This window comes from Lactuca serriola, chromosome 1 (assembly GCF_051521515.1).
Source record: "Lactuca serriola cultivar US96UC23 chromosome 1, Lser_US96UC23_V15, whole genome shotgun sequence".
NCBI lineage: Eukaryota > Viridiplantae > Streptophyta > Magnoliopsida > Asterales > Asteraceae > Lactuca > Lactuca serriola.
This window is the reverse complement of record NC_136408.1, coordinates 54,766,167-54,773,146: the sequence shown is the minus strand read 5'-3', so window position 1 is coordinate 54,773,146 and position 6,980 is coordinate 54,766,167.

The window sequence follows — 6,980 nt, the reverse complement described above, 5'->3', positions numbered from 1 at the left end:
AAAAGCTCCATGGATCATCCATGGACTTCCATACAAGCCTAGCCCATTAACAAATGAGTGTTAGCCCACACTATATAAAACCAATAGCCCATAATCTAATTAGTCTTCCTTTTAATCTCTAAATTAATTCATAATTAATTTAAGACTAAGACTAATTAAATAACATGACTTCATATTAATATATTATAACTTATAATATATTAATAAACATATGTGTATAACTCTCATAAAATTATCCATAAATAGTTTGGATGAAATGCAACCCAAATGGACCATGCCGGGTCGGGTCAAGTATATACCAAATAAGTTATGGACTTAGACACCTTATCCAACAATGTAAGTGTGCTAAACCAATAATATAACCCATGGATAGTCCATGGAGGTTAAACCCATAGATAATAGGAATGTGGAAACTCATGGATCATTAGGGTTTACAAAGTGTAGCCCTAGCACTTGCCACAAGTATAAATAGCCCCCTCCATGCTCCAAAATCGGTGGCACCTTCAAAAGAGTTAAGTAACTTATTCTCTTAGAACCTCCTTTGCATAGTGGTGTTTATGAACCATTAGAGGCATCACACTTGAGGTGCTTAAGTTTCCAAAGGTTAAGAACTCTACCCTACTCAAGAGGTATGTATCCCAATTATGTTTTGATTATATATAGCTTCAATTGTATGCTAGCTAGGGTGAATGCTTTGGAAAAAGAAAATGCATGTATAATTAGAGAAAACATAGATCCAAAGCATTTAGGGTTGCATGTGCACTTAGGAAGTGTTATAGTGCTCAAAATCCAACAGTGGTATCAGAGACTAGGATTCTTTTCTATTATATTTGATGCTTGCTTGTTTTTAAAGTTGAAAAAATTGAGTTTTCTGCATTCTAACTGATGAACTCGCCGAGTCCACTGGGGAACTCGACGAGTCCATGCAGAAATGAAGCTACTCGACGAGTCCAGTTCATGGACTCGCCGAGTTGGCTAATCAGAGTGTAGAAATTCATGTTTTTGGCCAAAATTGGATATGATCATTACCCCAAACTACTTTGAATCATAAAAATATGTTTTTTAAGATATGGTAGTGATCATACTCGTCCAATTGAAAGATAATTTATCAAAGTTTTAAAATAGTTGTTGTTTTATATAATAAACCAAATTGTTTTAACATTGTTGATATAGAATTGCCTTGTATATGAGTTTAGTTAGATAGAGAATTATATGATAATTTAGTTGTTGGAAATATGATCTAATTGATGTTTAATGACCTTCATAACTTGTCCTCAAGTTATGGAAAATGAAAGGTCTCATCATTAAAATCAAATTAAACTCATAGGTTATGAATGTGAAGAGTTTTGACAAGTTTCAAAACTTGCCCTCAAGTTTTGGAATTTGCAAAGTCTCATTAAATGAAACTTTAATTCCAAACCCTAGAGTTTTAAAAGTTAAAATTCAACCCTTATACTTTATAATATTATAAGTTTAATATATATATATATATATATATATATATATATATATATATATATATATATATATATATATACGACAAGTCGCTCTTACCGTTAGTAGGCCTCATTCACGAAGTCGGTCTATAAGGGGGGTATAAGGTTACTGTCTATAAAATAGTGGTTTAATGAGCGTCCACTCTCACCACTACTTCCTTGACTTGTTGAGGTTCATTAGACAAACGGGTATGATAGGACACTAATTCTCCCTCATTAAAAGTATAATGATAAATATAAAGTAACTAAACTTCTATTTAATTCCGAATCTAATTTCTTTAGGAAAAATGTGAAAATGGTGCTAATCCATGAAATTACACTTTGCACCTTGTTAATCCGTTAGTAGAGCGTGTGTGGTTAACCGACACACTAATCTGGGACTGACAATGTGTGGCAAAGGGTAGCTTGAGGTTAATCATAGATGAATGGAGCGTGTGTGGTTAACCGGCATATTGATTAGGTGATTTGTAACATTGCTTGTACCATGTTAATTTGCATGGTTATTCACACCTTGTTTGTGATTGACTGATTGTTGACGAAAACGCGTACTCGCAAGTATACGAGGTCGTGCAAGTAATATAGTCGTAAGACCAGATATCGAACCCACAGAGACTATCCTATTATAAGAAAGAGAGAACTAGGCAATTGATTGCAAAAGTGATTGATTTTATTAAACTAAAGAAACTACTAAAATAAAATTAAACTAAATTCAGCAACGTAAAAATGACAACTAGAATAATCGAACAAACAAGGAAAACAATTAAGCGATTTAAAAATTATGAGAAATATGGGGTTTAGTTGACTTATACGGGTTCAACGGTTCTTCTAATGCAACTAATTTGTTAAACCAATTATATAGAAACGAATAACTTAACACCAACAAAAGTTATCAATTACCTCTCGGTCTCATGATTCGATTTAAAAAACATTCACTCATATCTCTATATAGTTCATGATTTTAAAAAGCATTAAGTCCAATGGTTTTGTTAAAAAAAAGCCCTAACACACGTCTATGTTAAGTTTAAGCAAGATAACGAAACCGCACATTCATATTCAAACGATGTCACAAATAAAGCTTCTCTCGAAGTCAATATAAGCATGTAAATATTAAAATTAAACCAAGTAAATTAACCCTAACCAACGTTGATCAAATGTTAGCCAAAATCAAAGTTACCGGTCAAAACTTCATATTTTTAAAATAAGCACACAATTGAATATGTCATTCAATTTCAACAAAATTAATTTTTAACAAAATCAACTACATTAAAATTACCATCTTACCCTAATCAACCAAACCCACAAGATTACTACTCCATTAAACTAAAATTGAAAAACTATAAAAAATAAAACCTAAACATCATTCTCAAATTAAACTGTGCACACAAAGCTATTAAACATAAGTTACAGTAACAGATGATAAATAGACAAAGAAAACGATAATAAACGATTAAAACAAAGTTAAGAAATCAACCAATTCATTCGTTCCATTTCCCATATTGTGCGCCTCTCCATCTCATAGCATCCGTGTGTTTATGGATTGTGCAACATCAAAATAATCGAAGGTGGACGGTGGTGAAAAATGTGTGAAGGAATGGCGGCCATGGTTTTTTTTACTTTGCGTAGGTTTTTTTTCGTCTTATCGTCCCTTTGATCACGTAAACAATTATATATATATATATATATATATATATATATATATATATATAAAGCATAAGTGCATGAATGATCCTCCAACTACCAAGAATTCAACAGCATTACCCCTAGCCTTCAACTTTCAGCTTAGTACAACTCTAGCCCTTGATCTTCCACTTTAATTCAATTTTTAATTTTCAGCTCTTTTTTTTTCCTAACAGCAAACTAACTTCAACTTCAACATCGATTATGACCAGGAAAACAACCGATTCAGCGAAAACTCAAAACTTCAAACTTGTAGATAATCGTGTTCAGTTTCCGAAACATCTTGAATCGCCTAAATCGGAGTCCCGAGGAGCCAGATATGATGAAAGCACTGAGACATGGTCAATCTGCCAAACATCTTTTATTCGCCTTAATTGCTCGTGATGAATTTATCTTCTTTCAAATCCGTCAATTCCTTGCCGAAACCATTTGGGCATTATAATATGAGTCCAACTCCCACCAAGACTCGTAGAATAAGTGGTGGGGGCCTAAGAAGCCTAGGCAATCTTGTATACACAAGATAAAATTCATCAATTCCTTATAAATTTTTGAACTTCATAAGAGGAAGTCAAACTCCCACCATGACCCGTAGACTAGGCGATGGGGAACCCATGAAACACAGGTTGCACTTGCATTAACAAGTAAAATGAATACCGTCGATTCCGATGCAAAGCACGATGTGCTATATTATGGATTTCGTGCAAGAAAACCATCTCCCACCAACCTGTAGAATAAGAGGAGGGGAACTCAAGAAACTCGAGTTGCACTTGTGATGACAAGTGGTGATGAAAACCGTCAATTCAAATGAGAAGCACGTGGTGCTATATTATGGATTTCGTGCAAGAAAACCATCTCCCACCAACCTGTAGAATAGGAGGAGGGGACCTAAGAAGCTTAGGTGAACTTGTAAAAACAAGTTAATGAGCCGTCAATTCCTTTAAGAATTTTGGACTTCATAAGAAGAAGCCCAACTCTCATCCTCCTATAGAATAAGAGATGAGGAACCCATGCAAGACATGTCAAAAACCCAACTGAATGGGTAGAAAAACACCAACCGAGAAATATTATGTCGATTACACTCACTAACGTAAATTTATCTTTTTAAGCTCAAAAAATGATGTAAACTGTAAAATCTGGGGACAAAAATAAGTTTTTTAGTTCATTTAGAGATCGAAAAACGAGCACTAAACACTTCCCTAAACTTTAAACATTGCTCGTCCCGAGCAATAAAAATAGAATAAAAAGAATACTCCCTGATGGTATGTCGTCTCACATAATATGATAATCCAAGAACTCATATTGTTGACGGCTGATCTCTAAGCATAGTTCGAACTTATTCCTTTCCACGACTCTCACTTCACCACCAACTACCTGGATAGCAAACAAGGGTTGCACACTCGACAGATTTATTAGAACAAAACAAAACAAATAAAATGAAATATGAAACCATGAATAAACAAAAATAAATGAAAATTTCAAAAACAAAAATAAAATAAAACCAAAACCAAAACAAATAATAAAATAAAAAAAAAAACTAAAATAAAAATAAAAATTAAAACTAAAACTAAAACAAGAAAAAAAATGACCAGATCATTCTCCAACTGGCTTCAGGTGAAGCACAGCCACATCCTCTTTTTCTTCTCCAAAATAATGTTTCACTCGTTGCCCATTCACAAGGAATCTTTCTCCATCATTCTCATTTATTAGCTCCAATGCACCTCCTGGACAAACCCTGGCAATCCTAAAAGGGCCAAACCATCTTGACTTCAGCTTTCCTGGGAATAACTTTAATCTTGAATTGAAAAGTAAAACTAATTGTCCTTCAGTAAATTCCCTTCTCAAGATCTTCTTGTCATGCCATTTCTTAACTTTTTCCTTTTGAATTTTGGCATTCTCATACGCTTGCATCCTAAACTCTTCAAGTTCCACCAACAGCTCCATTCTTTTCTTTCCAGCTGCCTTCATGTCTAAATTCAACTCTTTCAATGCCCAATAAGCTTTGTGCTCCAACTCTAGTGGCAAGTGGCATGCTTTTCCAAACACTAGCTGATATGGGGACGTCCCCAAACTTGTTTTGTAGGCAGTCCTATAAGCCCATAAAGTGTCATCTAACTTTGTTGCCCAATCTTTTCTTGACCCATTTACAACTTTTTCAAGAATGGTCTTCAACTATTTGTTATTAGCTTCAGCAAGGCCATTCGTCTGAGGATGGTAAGCAGTGGCAACTCGATGCTTTATCTGGTACTTAGCTAAGATGGCTCCTAACATTCTATTGCAAAAATGAGTGCCTTCATCACTGATGATAGCCCTAGGAGTGCCAAATCTAGAGAATATTTGCTTTTTTAGAAAATTGATTACGGTTCTCGCATCATTTCTCACACATGCTACAACTTCAACCCATTTAGAGACGTAATCTACTGCAACTAAGATATACATCTTTCCATCAGAAGGCACAAAGGGTCCCATGAAATCAATCCCCCAAAAATCAAACAACTCCACTTCCATTATATTACTTAGTGGCATCTCTTGTCTTCTTCCAATATTTCCAGTCCGCTGGCATCTGTCACATCTTTTCACAAACTCATACGCATCTTTAAATAGACTTGGCCAATAAAATCCTGAATGCAGGACACGTATTGCAATCTTTTCACCTTGAAAGTGACCTCCATATTCTGAGTTGTGACATTTTTCTAGAATTTGCTTCTGTTCCATTTCTGGGATACACCTCCTCCACATCTTATCAACATTTAGTCTAAACAAATACGGCTCATCCCAAAAATAGAATTTAGCATCAGACATTAGCTTCTTCTTTTGATGCCAACTAAACCCATCAGGAAATACACCACCAACCAAGTAATTCACAATGTTAGCATACCATGGGTGTTCTCCACTCACTCTCAAAATCCTCTCATCTGGAAAGCTATCTTGAATCACTGGTTGATCATATTTTGTACTCTCTTTATCTAACCTTGAGAGGTGATCTGCAACCACATTCTCAACTCCTTTCTTGTCTCGCACCTCCCGATCAAACTTTTGCAACAACAAAATCCACCTGATCAGTCTTGCCTTGGCATCCTTTTTTGCCATCAAGTATCTGATTGATGCATGATCCGTGTATACAATCACTTTTGCACCAATAAGATATGATCTGAACTTTTCAAGTGAGAATACCACAGCTAAAAACTCTTTTTCAGTGGTTGTGTAGTTTAATTGGGCGCCATTCAGGGTGGTGCTAGCATAGTAAATCGTGTGGAAAAACTTTCCTCTTCGCTGCCCAAGTACTGCACCAATGGTTGTATCACTTGCATCACTCATGATCTCAAATGGCTCATCCCAATCAGGTGCAACAATGACAGGTGCACTAGTAAGTGTTCTTTTCAACTCCTCAAATGCTCTTTTGCATGAACCATCAAAGATAAACTCTCAATCTTGCTCCAAAAGTTGGGTAAGTGGCTTTGCTATTTTTGAGAAATCTTTTATGAAATGCCTATAGAATCCAGCATGCCCTAGAAAGCTGCGAATGCCCTTGACATTGATAGGTGCTTCAAGTCTTTCAATAATCTCAATCTTTGCTTGGTCAACCTCAATTCCTTTTTCAGAAACCTTGTGTCCCAACACAATACCCTCTTTTACCATAAAATGACATTTTTCCCAATTTAGCACAAGATTATGTTGAACACACTTTTGCAATACCGCATTCAGGTTTTTCAAGCAACTCTCAAATATATCACCATGGACTGAAAAATCATCCATAAAGACTTCAACAAAATTTTCAACCATGTCTGAAAAAATAGACATCATGCACCT